This window comes from Pipistrellus hanaki (assembly GCF_964339955.1).
Source record: "Pipistrellus hanaki genome assembly, chromosome: X".
Classification (NCBI taxonomy): Eukaryota; Metazoa; Chordata; class Mammalia; order Chiroptera; family Vespertilionidae; genus Pipistrellus; species Pipistrellus hanaki.
In genome coordinates this window covers 63326564-63344651 of record NC_140524.1, presented here as the reverse complement: position 1 = coordinate 63344651, position 18088 = coordinate 63326564, and the positions used below count along the sequence as shown (strand labels likewise).

The 18088-nt window shown below is 40.1% G+C and overlaps 1 protein-coding gene across 3 annotated transcripts in view; it reads left to right on the top strand.

Moving 5' to 3' along the window:
* The first annotated feature begins 3675 nt into the window (after positions 1 to 3675).
* Positions 3676 to 18088, top strand: part of SYTL4 (synaptotagmin like 4) — an 82458-nt gene continuing 68045 nt past the window's right edge. For 2 of the 3 annotated variants that reach the window (XM_084869599.1, XM_084869598.1), the window contains exon 1: positions 3676 to 3815. The gene's annotated coding sequence lies outside the window, so the exon portion shown is untranslated. Of the gene's footprint in view, positions 3816 to 4455; positions 4531 to 18088 lie in introns of those variants that run through there. The other variant, XM_084869600.1, reaches the window with a different exon arrangement.

Here is an 18088-nt window from a genome sequence, read left to right as displayed (position 1 = left end):
GTGTGGGGGGGAGACATATGCACTATTTGTAATATTTTAAACAATAAAATTAAAAAAGAAAATATATGAGAACAAAATGTTCAAACTGAGAAAAATCCTATCTAATAAAAGACTAATATGCAAATTGACCATAACTCCAACACACAAGATGCCTGCACCATTTGGCCAAAGATAGCCACCCCCTTGTGGACACAAGATGACTGCCACAAGATGGTTGGCAAGGGAGGGCAGTTGTGGGCCATCAGACCTACAGGGGAGGGCATTTAGGGGTGACCAGGCCTGCAGGTGAGGGCAGTTAGGGGAGACCAGGCCTGCAGTGAAAGGCAATTGGGGGTGACCACGCCTGCAGGAGAGACCAGTTAAGGGTGACCAGGCCTGCAGGGGAAGGCAGTTGGGGACAACCAAGCCTGCAGGGGAGGGCAGTTAGGGGGAACCAGGCAGGCAGGAGAGGGCAGTTAAGGGCAATTGGGCTAGCAGGGGAGGACAGTTCAGAGTAACCAGGCTGGCAAGGTAGGGAAGTTAAGGATGACTGGATCAGCATGAGAGGGCAGTTGGGGGTGACCAGGCCTGCAGGGTTGGTCAGTTAGGGGCGACCAGGGCAGTTAGGGGTAACTGGGCCAGCAGGGCAGGGCAGTTGGGAGTGTCCAGGCCTGCAAGAGAGGACAGTTAGGGGCGACCAGGCCAGCAGGGGAGGGCAGTTAAGGGTAATTGGGCCAGCAGTGTGAGCAGTTAGGTATCAATTAGTCTGGCTGGGGAGTGGTAGGGGATGATCAGGCTGGCAGGCAGAAGTGATTAGGGGCAATCAGGCAGGAAGGCAGGTGAGCAGTTAGGAGCCAGCAGTCCTGGATTTTGAGAGGGATGTCTGACTGCCCATTGGGATTGGGCCTAAATGAGTAGTCTGAAATCCCTTGAGGGGTCCCAGATTGGAGAAGATTTAAACTGGGCTAAGGGACACCCCCACATGCACGAATGTTGTGCACTGGGCCTCTAGTAAAATAAAATAAAAGCTTATGCCCTCAAATAAAGAAAACACTTTGGTAGACCCTGGGAACTGAATTTTACTGTTTTGTCTTCTAGAAATAAAACTTTTTCTCTATTAAAGTTTCAAAAATATGTTTTATATTATCAAAGCTATACATGCTTATTTTAAGAAAGTTGACAAATATAGAAAAATAGGAGGAAAAGGAAAAAATTCATTTACTTCCACCACATAGAGATGGCCATTATTAATATTTTGCACATTTCTTTGTAGAGTTTTTTCATTAATATCTTCCCATTTCCATTAGTTGTGATTATATTTTATATTAAATGTTGTACCCTAATTTCAATTAATATTAGACATAAGCATTTTCTTGTCAATATGAATTATGTGTAAACACAGTAGTCCCCATTATCTGCTAATTTGCTTTCTATGATTTCAGTTATCCGAGGTCAACTGCAGTTGGCAAATATGAAATGGAAAATTCCAATAATAAACAATTCATAAGTTTTACATTGTGTGCAATTCTGAGTAGTGTGATGAAATCTCATGTTGTCCTGCTCCATCCCATCCAGGATGTGAATCATCCATACTGTAAATACACTATCTGGCCCTTATTAATGTATGGCTGTCTAGATTATCAGATCAACTGTTATGGTATTGCAGTGCTTGTGTTCAAGTAACCCTTATTGTACTTAATAATGGCCACAAAGTACAAAGTAGTGATGCTGGCAATTTAAATATACCAAAGAGAAGCCATGAAGTGCTTCCTTTAAGTGAAAAGGTATGTATGTACAGGAAAATGTCATCGTTTTTTAGAGTTTAGTACTATTTATGGTTTCAGGCATTCCCTGGGTGCATTGGAATATATCTCTCATGGACAGGGAGGGACTAATGTGCCAGTTTTATTGGCTATATAATATTAGTGTATGATTACACTAATTTACTTAACTATTGAACCATTAGGTTTATCCCCTGGTATTTGATTATTCTAAGTAATGTTTCAATGAACATTGTTGTACAAAAAGTCTGTGAAATACACATTCATTCATTATACAACTGTTGGTGAGGGCCTCCTATGTGTCAGGGATTATGTTAGGTGCCAAGTTTCTGCCTTGGTTTTTTGAGATAGGAAAACTGGATGAAGAGCAAATTTAAGAGAAAAGATGGTAGGTTTATCTTTGGATGATTTATTTATTTATTTATTTATTCATTTATTTATATATTTAATTTAAGTACAACCAAAGGACACAAAACTCTGGAGAGGGAGGGTATATATGGGAGGGGGGGGACAATGTTATCTTTGGATGTTTTGAGTTTGCCTGCAAGACATTCAAGTGGAGACATCGAGAAAACAGCGCTCAGTGGCAAGGTCTAGATAGATACATAAAATACTGTTGTGGCCATCTAGTTGTGGTAATTAAAGTCAAATGAGTGAAAGAGATCATTAGGAAGCCTCGCCCACAGAATGTCTGACTTTCACAGGTTAGATAGCAGGGTTGAATCTATAAAAGAGACTGAGGAGAGGGCAAAGGAGTACAAGGAACAGCAGAAGAGTATGGTGTCATAGATGCCACAGAAAGACTTTCAAGGAGAAGGAAATTGTTGACAGCATTAAATGTAGGAGAGAGGTCAAGCTAGGTAAAGACCGAAAATGCCTTATTTATTTATTTATTTATTTATTTACTTATTTACTTATTTATTGGCATGGTTGAATATCTTGTTGAACACAGTTTTAGTGGAGTGTTAGAGAAGGAAGCTAAGAAGAAAGGGAATGGAGATTGAAAATGCACATTTTCAATTAAATTTGCCCATAAAGAGGAGCTGAGGAGATACCTAGTGTGTAAGGACTTTTTAAATTTTATTTAACATGGTAAGAGACTTCAGTGTATTTAATTGCTAATGACATTTGAGAGGGACTTGAGTTTGGTTAATGGGTGATAAGAAGGGAGGGAAAGAGAGGAAGGGAGGAAAAGAAGGGGAGAGGAGTCTACAATTACTGAGTAGATATGAATCATTTTACTGTCTCTTGATATATTGCTCACATGCTTTCTATTATAAAAGGGTTTTAACCAACATACACGCCCACTAGCAATTATGATATAATTTGTCTGGTGGCCCCTTTGTCATCATTATTATGAAAACAAGCAAAAAAAAAAAAAAAAAAAAAAAAAAAAAAAACCTTTGCCAAAGGATCTCATTATTATGCCAATTCGATCTTCTTTGATTATTTTGAGTTGGATGTACCAATTGTGTCCCTGTATGAATTGTCTTATGTCCTTTGCTCAAAATGTTTCTATTTTAGACGGACATTTTTCTTTGCCATAAAAGACGGAAAGTCAAATGATCAGAATGGTATCATATTTTATTTCTCCAAATTATATGGTCTAGACTTCATCTTCCTAAAAGAACACGAAAAAAGTTTGATAACTTTTGGCTCAGTTGAGTGGCAGAGGCAGGTAGTTTATCATCTGAGAGAGTGACCACAGATGGAAGTGAAAGCGGGATCCGGGCTAGTCTTAGACCCCTCTCCTTAGTCCTCAAGCTCCCTTTCCTAACCCAGGAGGACATCCGTCCAGTGCTTTAAGGCTTTGTCTCCAAGTGCTTCCCTTGGAGTGGCGTGATCCCCTACTAAGGAGCCCGGAGCCCTGTGCGGCCCCTTTAAGAGTCCAGCTCCTCCCCGCTCCAGGGAAAGTTGCAGCTTTTTCCGCCTCCCAGGAGGGTGAGAAGGGCCGGCCGCCTGAGCGAGATTGCAGTCTTCCCGGAGCTGTAGACCCTGTCCTGAATCGGACACTGGGACGTTTCGCCCTCTCGTGGCACCTGTTGCAGGTGACAGGTAGGTCTTTGGCCAGAGGCCGCCACTTTGCCTGGCCCCCACTCCTCCCGGGCCCCCAACCCCTTTTCGCTGCGCCCCCACCCCCATCTCAGGGACCTGCCCTATCCGCTGGGCTCTCCCAGTCTTTCCAGTCCCTTCCCTTGCCTGCCTCTCTGGACCGCAAGCCCCACGCCTTCACTCCAGTCTGCTTGGGGCGATCCCTCCCCGCCAGTTGGCTTTCTCGCGGGCCCCTTCCTTTTCCTGGCCGTCGCTCGGCAGGCTGTGCCCCTCTGTGTACCCTGCCTCGCCCCGCGTGGAGTGGCTGGCTTTTCCCGCCTGCGGGAGCTCAGGCACGTCCCAAGAGCTGGCCCCGGGGCGGGGGTGGGGCCGAGTTCTTAGCGGGAGCTGAGCCCTCGCAGGCGTCGAGTCACCTTTCGCTGGTTCCTCTGGCAGCGCCCAGCCTTCCCGCGTGGTCTCAGCCCCGGCTTCTTCCGGACGGCTGGCGTCTGGTAGCGTCCGCTTCCCTGGCCAGCCGACCAGCCTGCGGCAGGTCAAGGCTGTCGGTCCCAGTCCCGCCTTCGTGGGCTTCCTCAGTACTTGGGGCCCGGACAGACGGAGCTGAGTGCTTGAAGCTGAACGGCTTGTTCTTGCCAACCTTCAACCAGGCTTCAGGGATTTGCTCCTGGAGAGGGTCTCCAGAACCCCCAGAAAAGGCACAGAACACTTCTATCTTCTGGTATGGTTTGTAAAGGGGTAGATGAACGCATTCAGCCCTTAATGTTGAATGAGATGGTTGATTTTTGGTGGGGAAATCATTTGGTTAGAATTCTGGTGGCTTGAACAAGTGATCTGTTTATCATTAACCTTTTCTTCCCCAGCACCCTGCTTCTTCAGAACCAGAGGACCTAGCATTCCAGAATACACCCTTTACCGGGGTTGGCCCTAGACCTTGAACATTTGTGGTAGAAATTAGTCTTCAGTACATCCTAGACCTCCTATTTTTAACTGGCTTCTTTTCTGCTTTTTCAGGTTCCCACCTCCACCCTTCAATAAACCCATTAATATTGTGGTATTAATGACCTAATGTGTTTACCCGCTGTTTTGTGGAGAGAACAATGTCTGTTGCAAAGAATTGGGGCTCTAAGGAAGTATTTTGTTGTAGTTGTAGTTGTAGTTGACTATTTATTTATTTATTTATTTAGCACCTGCTGGAAATCCTACTAGGAAAAGACCACTAACTTGGTGTTCGAGACTTTTCCTGGAGGCAGCGGGGGGGAGAGTTAGGGGTTAGGGGGGGCATTTTTGGTAACACAGCTTCCAGATACTAGCTCTAGGTGAGAGTATGTTGAGGGATAATTGGTCTATGAGCATATGTAGCATTCTGGATAATACTCTCTGAGCTTTTACCCTTAAAGGCTGCTACTAATAACAGTTGTTAGAATCCACTGAGCCAGGCGCTTTGATAAGTTCTTGATATAATTATCTCATATAATCCTTATAACTCTATGCAGTAGGCACTACAATTATAACTGTGTTGTGATGAAAATGAGACTCAAAGGTTATGTGCCTTTTGCCCCAAGTCACCCAATAGATGAGGGGCAGAGCTGGGTCATCTGACTGAACTGCTGTGTTCCTATTCCTTGTCATACCACCTCTGCTGTCTTAGATATTAGAAACACTAAATAGCTCACAAGTGAGGACAAGTGTTTAAAAATTTCCCAAGCTGAAGCATACATAAGTTTTGGTCCTTGATTCCACCCTGGATGTACTGTGGAACTGTGGAGACTTTGGACCACTTACCTCACTGGTGTCTTACCCACTTCACCATTTCACTTGCAATAGGGCTCTAGTCACCACATTGTGACCATAAGCACACAGCCCTGAATGTACCCAGCTGAACGAAACATCTGGGGCTCTTAGCTCAATAGTAATTGTCCTGAAGTTAGGAATGGGTAACTCTGGATTCCAGGGATGTGTGTTCTTGACTCCACTTCTTCCTTTTTTGCTGGCTAGAGGAGAAATAAGGATGTGGTACATAAAAAGGATTCCCCAACAGCCAGTTCAGAGAGCCTGAGGGGAGTGTTTTCTTGTTTTATGGTGGGATGGATGGGGTACCTTAGGCAGGGACAGTCCAGTAGAAAATGTACTCTGTTTTTTTTTTCTTTAATAAATTTTTATTGTTCATATTATTACAAATGTTCCTTCCCACCATCTTCCCACCCCACCCTCTGCCCTTTCCTCACTCCCCATTGTCCTCATCCATAGGTGCACAGTTTATGTTCAGTCTCTTCCCACATCCCCCTCTCCCCTTTTCCCCAAGAATCATCAGTTCACTCCCCTTCCATACCTCTGATTCTATTATATTCAACAGTTAATATTGTTCATCAGATTTTTTTAATTCCCTTGGTTTTTAGATTCACTTTTTGATAGTTACGTATTTGTTGTTCATAATTTTTATCTTTATTTATTTTCTCTTCTGAAAGAACCCCCTTCAGCAATTCATATAATTCTGGTTTGGTGGTGATGAACTCCTTTAGCTTTTTTTTTTATTAGTGAAGCTCTTTATCTGACCTTCGATTCTGAGTGATAGCTTTGCTAGATTATCTTTGGCTGTAGGTTCTTACTATTCATCACCTTGAATATTTCTTGCCATTCCCGTCTGGCCTGCATGGTTTCTGTTGAGAAATCAGCTGACAATCGTATAGGTGCTCCTTTATAGGTAACTACCTGCTTTGCTCTTGCTGCTTTTAATATTCTCTTTGTCTTTTGCTCTTGGAATCTTAATTATGATTTGTCTTGGTGTGGTCCTCTTTGGATTCCTTTTATTTAGAGTTCTGTGTGCTTCCTGGACTTGTAAGTCCAATTCTTTCACCAGGTGGGGGAAGTTTTCTGTCACTATTTCTTTCAGTATGTTTTCGATATCTTGCTCTTTCTCATCTTCTGGGACCCCCATGATTCTGATGTTGGATCGTTTGAAGTTGTCCCAGAGGTTTCTTACATCATCTTCAATTTTCTGGATTCTCTTGCCTTCTAGCTTCTGCAGAGGAGTGTCTTCTGGCTCTTTATGTTCCAAATCTTTGACTTGATTCTTGCGATCTTCCATTCTGTTTTTAGGACTCTGTATAATATTTTTTATTTCAGACAATGTATTCTTTATTTCTTGTTGATCCCTTTTCATATCCTCATAGGTCTCATTTATTTTATCGGCCTTTTCTAGGAAACTCTTGAAAAACCTTGTAAGTGTGGTTTTGAACTCTATATCCAGTCGCTTTTTGTCCTCCATTTCTTTCGTTTGTGATCTATTTGGTTTAGGCATTTTCGCAGGCAGCTTTCCTGATGGGGCGGGGTTTCAGGGTGGAGCCTACAGCCTTGGCTTCCGTCAGCCCTGCCCTATGCGGGTCCTTCAGTACTCACTGCAAGCGCCTCTGAGAGAAAGGTGCCCGCGATCGCCTGCTACCAAACAGTCTAGTCTCTCCCCCAATGGGCCCAAAACTGGGGTTCAGTTCAGTTGGAAGTGGAGTTGGAGGTGGCGTTCAGAGCAGTCTGGAGCCCCTGTCTCCTTCCCACCAGGGCAATCCCGCAGCACAGCCGGCCGTCCCTTCTCTGCGCGCAATGTGCGCGCCTCTGGGACCACCTTTCCCACTCCCCCGGGTTCCGCCTTACAGCCCAGCTCCCTATGGATGAGCCTGGGTCTCAGGGGTCTGGCCTAGGACTGGGGTTCAGAGCAGTTGGAGCTGGGCCCAGCACAATAGGAGCGTTTATCTCCTTCCCAGAGGGAACGCCAACCAGGCACTCAGCCTCCCTCCTCTCCGGCTCCGACCTCTCCACGCGCCACGTGTCTCGGTACCTTAGGCTCTTACAGCTCCTCCGCTCTTCCTTCTGGTTATCTCCTTGCTTCTTGTTGTAGAATTTCCAGTCAGTCGACTTTCCTGTAGTTCTGGGTAATGTCCATTTATATTTTAGTTGTATTTTATTGAAATTGTTGCGTGTGGCTGCGGCTAGGTGCCTACCGGAACAGCCATCTTGGATTCTTCGAAAATGTACTCTTTGATCTCATCTTTGGTCCTTTGCTCAAACTTCTTCCTCCCCATCCCCCCCATCCCCACAATGAAAAGCTAACTTGCTAACCATATCACTCCCCTGCCATTAAAACCTATTCATCTTTCAAGACTTAGCTCTAAAGTCTCTCACTTTGTTTACACCTCAAGAAAGCCCTTAACTCATCTTAATTGTTGTTTTTATTCACCTGGAATGTTGTATCCTCTTTAAGGGCAAGGTCTGGATCATAGGGCTCCTTTTGTTTTAGGCACAAGAAATTAACAAATATTAGTGCTAGGAATTGGGGATACCGTGCCTTCAAGGGCCTGAGGTGTGGTGATGGTGGGGTTGAAGTACAAAAGAGGCACTTTAAATCCGACATCTAGGAGTTTGTATTCAAATGTTATCTCCATGGGATCTTTCCTAATCATTCTGTTTAACTTGCAACCTTTCCCTTTCTTACTTGTTACTATAATGTATCATAGTGCGTAGTTTATCCATTTTTCTTTCTTATTGTCTGTTCCTCTCCCCTCTCCATAATGTAAGTTCCATGTGGGAAGGGTTTTCTGTTTGTTTTATTCACCGGTGAACAACAGCATCCATAAGAGGGCTTGACACATAGGTGCTTACTAATATTGTGAAATGAATTAATGCATGACATTACTGTTCTAGGAATTGGCACTTTTTTTGTGGTCTCCCAGAACTGAAATCGAGTGAACCCTGGCTGTCACCCTACAGCTGTAAGGTTGCCCTGGGCCCAGTTCTCACTGTTTTCCTTCTGCTGAATTTTGCTTTGAGATTGCATTCCTGATAACAACTTTGACCTAGTTGGAAGTACTTCCTCTCTCTTTTTTTAAAGCACTAGTCTCTGACTGGAAACTTCTGAAATTTAAAGTGGAAATGTAAAGATACTATGCTTCAGGTGGATGGGGGGGGGAGGCTGCACTGAAAGGATTGTCAGATATCTGTAGGTATTTGGTGAACTCAGTAGAAACTGGAGAAAGTTACTGTGCAATAGGGAAGTGAATAGCCCAAAATAATAAAAGATGTCACAAATTAAGCATCTGGTCTCAAGTCACCTTTAGCTTTTTAGGCCTGAGGTAGTTACTGCATTATGAACTTCATGGAAAAGCCAATGCTGAGCATTGTCTAGTATTTATTAGTATTTATTAGTTTTTTAAAGTTGATTTTTAGCAAGGGAGGGAGGAGAGACAGAGAGAGACAGACAGACAGACACACACACACACACACACACACACACACACGGGGGGGGGGGGGAGAGAGAGAGAGAGAGAGAGAGAGAGAGAGAGAGAGAGAGAGAGAGAGAGAGAGATATCAGTTGGTTGTATCCCATATGTATCTTGACCAGGGATGTAACCCACAACCTAGGTAAGTGCCCTGATCGGAAATCACACCTGTGACCTTCTGATGCACAGGCTGATGCTCCAACCAACTGAGCCACACTGATCAGGGCAGTACTTGACTATTTTTATTTTAGAGTTATACTGTGAGGAAACCATAGGAAACAAAAGAAAAAAGTACCGTTCTGTTTAAATGTGCTTTGGAATATTCAGGAAAAAAAGGGCTAGAATCCCTTAAAAGACAAGCTTGCAAGGAATTGGGCCCTTGACATGGTGGTAAATATGTGATTCTTCACCATTTGATGTGTGTTAACTTATTTGATACTCAAGTTTGTATAGAAAACTTCTGTTTGGCCCCCCTATTCTACTAAATTTATCTCCCCAACATTTGAACATTGATTGGAATGACATAGGACTCAGTTCATGGACTTTTCACCATTCACAATCTTCCTAGAAGCTTTCACCCAGCTCTATGGCTTTAAATACCATGTATATATACACTCATCACTCATAAATTTATGTCTCTCACCTAAGCCTTTCTTCTAAGCTACAACCTCATATATCCAATGGCCTATTCAACATCTCAAATGTAACATGGCCAAAATAGTACTCCTGATTTCTCTCACGTCCCCAGCCCCTTCCCTCAACTTCCCCTATCTTGGTAAAATGGCACCAGCATCCATTCAGTTACTCAAACTAAGAATCTGGGGTCACCCTTCATTCCTGTCTTTCTCTCAATGTCCCCCCCCCCGCCCCCAACATCCAATTCATCAGTAAGTCCTGTTGACCTGAACTTCTAAGTGTGTCATATATCCTGTCATATGTATCCATCTAATTTGCCTATCACTCTAGTCTGAGCCATCACAATGCTGAAATAAATATTTGCACAATGCTTAAGGAGGAATATAGATATAAGATGCACACACACATACAAATATTTAAGTAGGATAACTATATATATTAGGAGAATTGTTATATCAAAGAATATGCATTTTTAAAAATGTGAGTAGGCACTGCTGAAGTGACATCTAAGAAGGTTTATATTGTCACCATTGAAAGTGGTTCTTCTTATGTCCTTGCTAAGATGGGCATTCTTTTTAATTTTTGCCAATCCTATAGGTGAAAAAACAGTATATAACTGATTTAATTTGCATTTTTCTGATCACTGGTGTTATCTTTTCATGTGTGTTAACTATTTGTATTTTTCCTGAGACTTGCTTCTTAATATCCTTTGCAAATTTTTCTTTTGGCTTATATGTTTAACTTGTTTGCAAGAACTCTGTGTTTATTAGGGATATTTACCCATAGTGCAAGTTTTTTTTTCTTTCTAGTCTGTCATATGTCATACTTTGTTCATGATGTGTATCACTCTTGTAATCAGATAAAACACACTATAAAACATTTAAAAACATGTTCATTAGATTTGGCAATTAGGAGGTCAATGACGACATCGGTGCAGCAGGAGGAGAGAAAGGCAAATTGTAGAGTTGGGAGTGAGCACTGAGGACTTATAAGGAATATGGTATACACTTTGAAGGGGCTTGGCTATTATGGGAAAGAGATAGTGTTTCTTATAGATGGTCAAGAAATATTGTTAATTAATTTTGTTTGTTTTAAATATAGAAGAGAGGTGAACCCATTTATATGTAGATGGCACAGAGCTTTATGATAAGGTTGTTGAGAAAGCAAGAGGATGGGGGCTCCAGATTGAAAGAGGTGAAAAGACTGGCCTTAGATAAAGGGAGGTGGCTCTTCCATTGATGCAGGAAGGAAAGAAGGTAGTAATGATGAGGCCGTGGAGAAGGAAGGAGCTGTGGAAGGGCAGGATTTTGAGAGAGGTCCCATCTGATGAGAGTGGTGATGGGTTGGAACGGCATTTGAGAGGGATGGAAAGAGGAGCCCTTTAAAGGCATATCATCCAGATTGCCACATCATAGCAACCCAAGAAAGGTTTGGATAACTTGAATGTGTTTCTGCCCCAAGTCACAGAACCCTGTATCCATTCTCTCTAGCATTCACCAGCCTAGGTGTAGAAACACTGTGTAGACAGTCTAGTTTGGGGGATTTTTCTATTAGAAGGCATGAGATTGGACATTGTTGTAGAATAGTTGAAATGATGGACCACTGTGGCTTTCATATCTGTGACTATCTAGGTTTACCTTGAAGTTGAGTAATTCTTAAGACCTGGGAAATTTCCATGGCATCTACACTCTTTCTTGTTTGTAGTTCTTATCACTTAAAGTATCAGAATAGCTTTAGTATCAGTGTCTTTAAACAATTGCTTGCGACTTTTAAGAAAACATAGGTTGATTTACTGAGGGTCTACAATATGCCAGTTTCTAGGCTAGGTGCTTAAGATGTAGTGAAGAAGATAGATGGTGGCCTTTTTAAATGGAACACATTTTTTAAATGGAATTTAAATGGAATGCCTAGTAACTAAGCATTGATATTAATATTGATAATATTGTACACCGAGGCATGGGAAATATGTGTTAAATAGTGTATCACATAATCAATAATTTAATCACAATTGTGATAGTTCTCTGAAGCTCAGTTTTTTTAGAAATCAATTGTTACATTACTTACTCTAATGGGTTTTACCAATTTACATTGTATTTATTCTATTATTGACACTATTACAGATGACTCCTGTTCCCTCCCTTTGCCCACCTCTACCCAGTCCCCCCCCCCCACTGGCTGTCACCACACTTGTCTGTGTCTATGTGCTATGCATATATGCATATACTTTATTTGGCTAACCTCTCTCCATCACCCCCCTTCCCTCTGAGATCTGTTAGTCTTTCTCATGCTTCTATGTCTCTGGACCTACTTAGTTTGTCAGTTTATTTTGTTCATTAGATTCCATATATAAGTGAGATCATATGATATTTGTCTTTCTCTGACTGGCTTATTTCACTTTGCACAATAATCTCCAGATCTATCCAGGCTGTCACAAAAAGTAAGAGTTCCCACTTTTTTTTACAGCTGTGTAGTATTCCATTGTGTAAATATTCCACAGCTTTTTTATCCACTCCTCTACTGATGGACACTTGGGATTAATGTCACCAATTTACAGTCGCAAAGCATGAGAGTACCTCCTACATCTTCCTTCTTTAAAATTGAATATTGTCTCTTAAAATTTGCTGAATTGATAGGTAAATAAAAAAAAAATCTTATTACTAGTAAGAGTGAAACTTTTACTTTTTTTATGTCTATTGGTCATTTAATCTTCCTTCTTTAAGAATTATCTATTCATTCTCTTTGTGTATTGGATACTTATCTCTCCTTTTTAGTGTATCTCTCTTTCCATGTTTGAAATCATTAATCACCCTTCTCTTTCTCCCTCCCTTAGCTTTGGAAACATTAAAATAGATTTCACCCAGTCTCTTTTGATCTCCTTTAAACTTCTTTCTTAATTATTTTGGAAATGTTGGTGTGCTTAGGGACTGAATATATTTTTTATTACTTGACCCAATAAAAGATAACATAAATCTTCCGTTCTCCTCGCCACATTCCACTCCCTAGAGGTAACAATATTAAATATCTATGTCTTTCTGTTTATATATGACTATATAAACATTTCCTTCCTTCCTCCCTTCCTTTCTTCCTTCCAGCCAGTATGAACATAAATGTTAAAAAAAAATACAAATAGAATAATAATATATGTTTTACAGTATATTGTTTCCTTAAAATTTATGACAAGTTTTCAATGTCAGTATATATAGAACCACATCTCTCTTTTTAACAGTGACATAGTATTCCATTATATGTATGTACCATACTTTAAAAATCAGTTCCCTATTGGTTTAAATTATTATGTTTTTCTAATTTTTATTTTATTTATTTTTTTTCAAACATCGAGCATTCTTATGATATATATTTGTACATCTACTTGAATATCAGTGGGGTAAGTTTTTCATGATGGAATGACTCCATCAAAAACTGGTCATTGGTGCTAAAGTTTCAGAGAGATATAGGAAGATAAAGACTGACTATTGTCCATTGGATTTAAAAGGTTCTTGGTGACCTTAGAGTAATTTCAGGGGAGTGGGGGGATGAAATTCTAGACTTTGGTGGGTTGAGAAATGATTGGGATATGAAGGAGTAGAGGCAGTGAACATGGAACATTCCTTAGAGAAATCTAGCTCTAAAGAGCAGAGAGAGGCTGGTAGTAGGGGAAGGATTGAGATCTGGAAAAGTTTTTCTTTCTTTTTTTAAGTTTAGAAGGAACTAGATGTCTTTAAAAGTTGATGGTAAGGAAGAGATAATTGATATAGCAAGATCTTCACAGGGCAGAGTCCTTATGCCAGATGGAAAAGGATCCAGAATGAGGTGAAGGGATTACCTTTAAATAAAAGGAAGGTCATAAGTGTTGGGAAAAACAAAAAGGTGAATAGATATAGATGAAAATAAGTTTATAGATTTGACGAAGGAATTGACTTGAGAGCATTTTTATTTCTCTATGATATAAGAGAAAAGCTCATCCTTTTATAGCAGTGGTAGAGGTGGAGCAAAGTTTGGGTTGGAGATTTGAGTTACTTGAGGAAGGTTTGAAATAGTTATCATGGAGACCAGGAGGGCAAATTAGGACCAGGGAAGCATACATGGAGTGCCAGGCAGTGTTGAGGTGATCTTAGTGACTGAGCATTGATATTGATAATAATCCACCAGATTGTGATTTTTATTTTCTCCAGTAGATCTCAGGAGTCCTAGTCATAAAAGTACAAGAGTTGGGCTCTTCTAGAGTTATATTTTTTATCAGGTATTTGCAATGAAAATATGGGTTATTGAGGATATTGACAAGAGTGCAATTGAAACAACAGAATCCAATCTGTCTAGGAAAGGAAGAGAAGAAAGGAAGGAGCTGACAGGGTGAATGTAGAAGGGTCTATGAAAAGACGAACCCTCCTCCATGAGGTCTGAGAACCAGTGGGAGCAGTTTAGAAAGATAGGGGATTGTAATTGGCGTGAAGTATTTGAATTAATGATATCAAAAGTGGAGAAGTTGTGGGTTATAAACTCTTAGGTGTGGCTGGATATATGGTATTTTTTATATCAGCTTGTTCATTCAACAAATATTTATTGTGTGCACATTATGTGGCAGACAGTGCTCTTGGCACTGAAGTTACAGAGATGAATAAAACAAAGTCCCTTCTCTCAGACAGCATTCTACCTAGTGCAGGAAATTATTCATTTTTGCAAAATGAAAGGGTATCTTCACTGATACGCTGATTATTGAAAGTGTAGTTCTACCCTGTTTCCCCCAAAATAAGACAGTGTCTTATATTAATTTTTTCTCCCAAAGTTGTGCTAGGTCTTATTTTCAGGGGATGTCTTATCTTTCCATGCGCTAGGTCTTATTTTCGGGGAAACACAGTATTTAGAAATAATAACAATGTCAAGGTCAAATATTTACGGTACATATATGGGGCTAGGAATTCCATCTTGACATTTTGAGTTCCTTACTGTATTATACCTTACATAACTGAATTATGAAAATTCCTACTTCCTCCTCCTTTAGAAATTTGTAAAGTACTTTCATGTGTTGTTTCAGAATTAAAGATAAAACAAATATATACACATGTAATTTATAATTTTAGTACTTTAGTATTTTTTTTATAATTTAGTATTTTCTAATGTTAAGACATTGTTTCTAGCTATAGACCAGATGTTGACAATGCATGTAGTAATCTTGTTCTTGGGATTTGATATAATGTGTAAAGAAATTGTGGTTAAGAAGGCAGTTTAGTGGGGAAAGAGGGCTTTAGTGGGGAAAGTATGTTAATATTTTACCTTTATTTTTTTATGTTCTAATATATATCAACTCATGTATGTATTTATTAATATTTTATTTGAAATAAACTAGTAGTTATTTTATGTCTTATTGGCTTTAAATAACAAGTTAAAATTATCTGCCATGTGGACAGTTCAACTGAAGTTCAACTACAGGTTGGTTGATTCTGTGGCCATAGCTAGATCACAGCATCCCTAAAATTAAAAAAGAAACCAAATGCGTGAAATCACAGTTATGTGTGAATATGGGTTGGATTAGTCACGAACCATCATGATTTCTCATTTAAGGGGACTGTGTGGGTGATTTTTAGGTGACATGGCCTGTAAGAAAGAATTAGATGGTAGCTAGAGTTCAATTTAGAAATCCCCACCATCTATGATCCTGGCAAGGAGAAGACGGTCTTCTCTGTGCGAGCTGCTGGTTTATCAAAGCTGTTGACCAAGGAAAGATAATGGTATTCCATAGTTTATCATTGAAAAATTACATGTCAGGTGTCACCAGACTTGAAAAAAAGTTTTATGCATATAAAATGACCTGGATTTTAAAACAGTTTGTTCTTTTAGTTGGGGATTTTTTGTTATCTTTTAAAGCTTTGATGCTATTAAGGAAAGGGACTTTGGCGGAGGAGAGGATGAACCTGCCATCTTTCACTCCGTCTACTTCATGGGGTCCTTGTCAATACACTTGGCTCATGTGACAGGAAGCCTCAAGTGTAAGTCTTGCAAGTTGGAACACCAAATGGGATTTGTCTTTACCCTGCCCGGGGTGGGGGGTATGATGTGGGAGGGGGCATGTATTTCATGCATGGTCCCATTTTTATAATATTTTCTACTTCTATATCTATGTACCATGTTTATGGAAATATTCTTCTAGGATTAGTGGTAGGTTTAAGGTATCTGGATTTGCTGAGGAGCAGAAAAAAATGTGAAATCAAGAAAATAAGGCCACATTTCCATGTATCCAAGTAACCACTCTGCAGGAGAAATTTATAAACACACACACACACACACACACACACACACACACACACATATAAGTGGGGCAAAAGTGGGTTTATAGCTGTTCGTATGAAAATAATACAAAAATAAAATAATAATAATACAATAAATTTTGTTTCACATACTCACATCCTCTGGGATTCACTTTAGAGAAGTATATATTATTTTCTGTGGGAATTTCTTCAAGCTATTTTTGAACAGAATTTGGTGGTATGTAAAGGTAACTTGAAATATTGGGAGGGATCACGTTATAAAATGTATGATTAACCACTATGCTGTATAATTGAAACTAATAGAAAATAAGATTGAATATCAACTGTAATTGAAAAATTAAATTAAAAAAGGTAGCCTTGTAGATTCAATCTGTATGAAATTGTACATTTTTATTATTCGGAGGGCTAACAAAGGAGATTATATTTTAGTTACTTCCCCCACCCCCATATTCTCCTACCATCCTTGAAGAGGAATTTCCTGGATGAGAAGAATGGTTCCTCTCCCATGCATAGAGTTAATCTGAACCTGTTATACATCATTGCATGGGAAGGTCAGAGAACTGAGAAAGTAAGCTGATTTCAGGGCCTCTCAAACGCTCATCTGTTATTAGCTGAGGACTTAAAAAAACAAACAAACTATGCTTCTAGTTCTGGGTAGGATGTCCCCATTCCCAAATATCACCATGTATGAACAATATCAGAATTCGAAGACACTGTATATCATAGTGGTTAAGAGCTCAGACTCTGGAACTAAACTGATTGGGTTCAAAAACTAGATTATTGTTACAGGGTGGATGACCTTGGGCAAGTTCTTTGCTCCATGTGTTTCCTCATTTGTAAGACATGATAATATAGCACCTACCTCATAATGTGATTGTGAGAACTAAATGATCTCATATATATATAAAGTGCTTAGAAAGTTCTTGGTACATAGGAAACAATACAGAAACATGATCTGCTTTCTTCTTCCCCTCCCCCATCCTTCCTCTTCCATCATCATCATCATCATCATCATCATCATCACCATTATCTTAAAAGGAGCTAAAATTGCAAAATACCTTATTATATGCAAACTCCACTTTTGTAGAGCCTGCTTTGAAAAGTATTGTGGTGACAAAAGAAAGTGCAAAACCAAAATCAGAATTTTGTAAAATTGAGAGCTAGTTATAAACTATTTTGTTGTTAGAAGGGGAAAAACTTGGCTACCATAATACTTTTGAGAATGGACCCTGTGTGGGCAGGCCTAGGTATGTTTGTTTGAGGTACGGGTGTGCTCCCTGGGTGGGCTTGATAAAACTCAGATGACCACTGGGAAGCCTAAATTGCCCTTTGGTTTTAGACCCTTAATTCTGACTCTACTTTGTGTTCCTACTCTTGTTTTCTTCTTCTTTTTGAATCTATTTTTAAAATTTATGCTATTCTGTTATGTTTTATGTATTTTGGTAAGTCACTTTAAATCCTGTCTGGAACAGTGAATAAATAAGTACCTTTTAAACTGATCATATCTAATTACTAACCTTTGCTTAATATTTATGCTTGTCAGCCTGCTTCTGTGCAGAGAGGTACAGTGGCTTTCCATCTGGGCAAGAATACTGATTAGATTTCTCAAATTTCATAGTAAGATGTCAAAAGCCATATGCTCATATATTTTCCAAAGCATATGGTTAATAATAATTCAAATTAGATAGCTACCAACATTGGGTGCTTATTCTAGTACAGGCTCTATTTTATGCCCTTTAATCATGATGTATACTTGAATCATCATAGCTTTAGGCAGGAGCTCTTGTTATTAATCACTGTTTTTACAACTGTGGAAGACGAGGCTCAGGGAGGTTGAATAACTTGCCCACTGGTCACACAGCTAAAAAGTAGTGAAGCTATGATTTGAACCCAGGCAGCCTGGCCCCAGATCCAGTGAGCATAGCCTATCAAGATCCTCTGACCACATATGACTACCTGTCTCTTCCACATCCTTCCTTATAATTTACTATGCAGTATCACTGCAGTGCTTGCCTACACCATGTTGCATTGTGACTCAGTGCTTTTATAAATGCTGTGTACTCTACCTGGTTAACCTATTTACAACCAGTTCATATGCTATTGCTGGTAT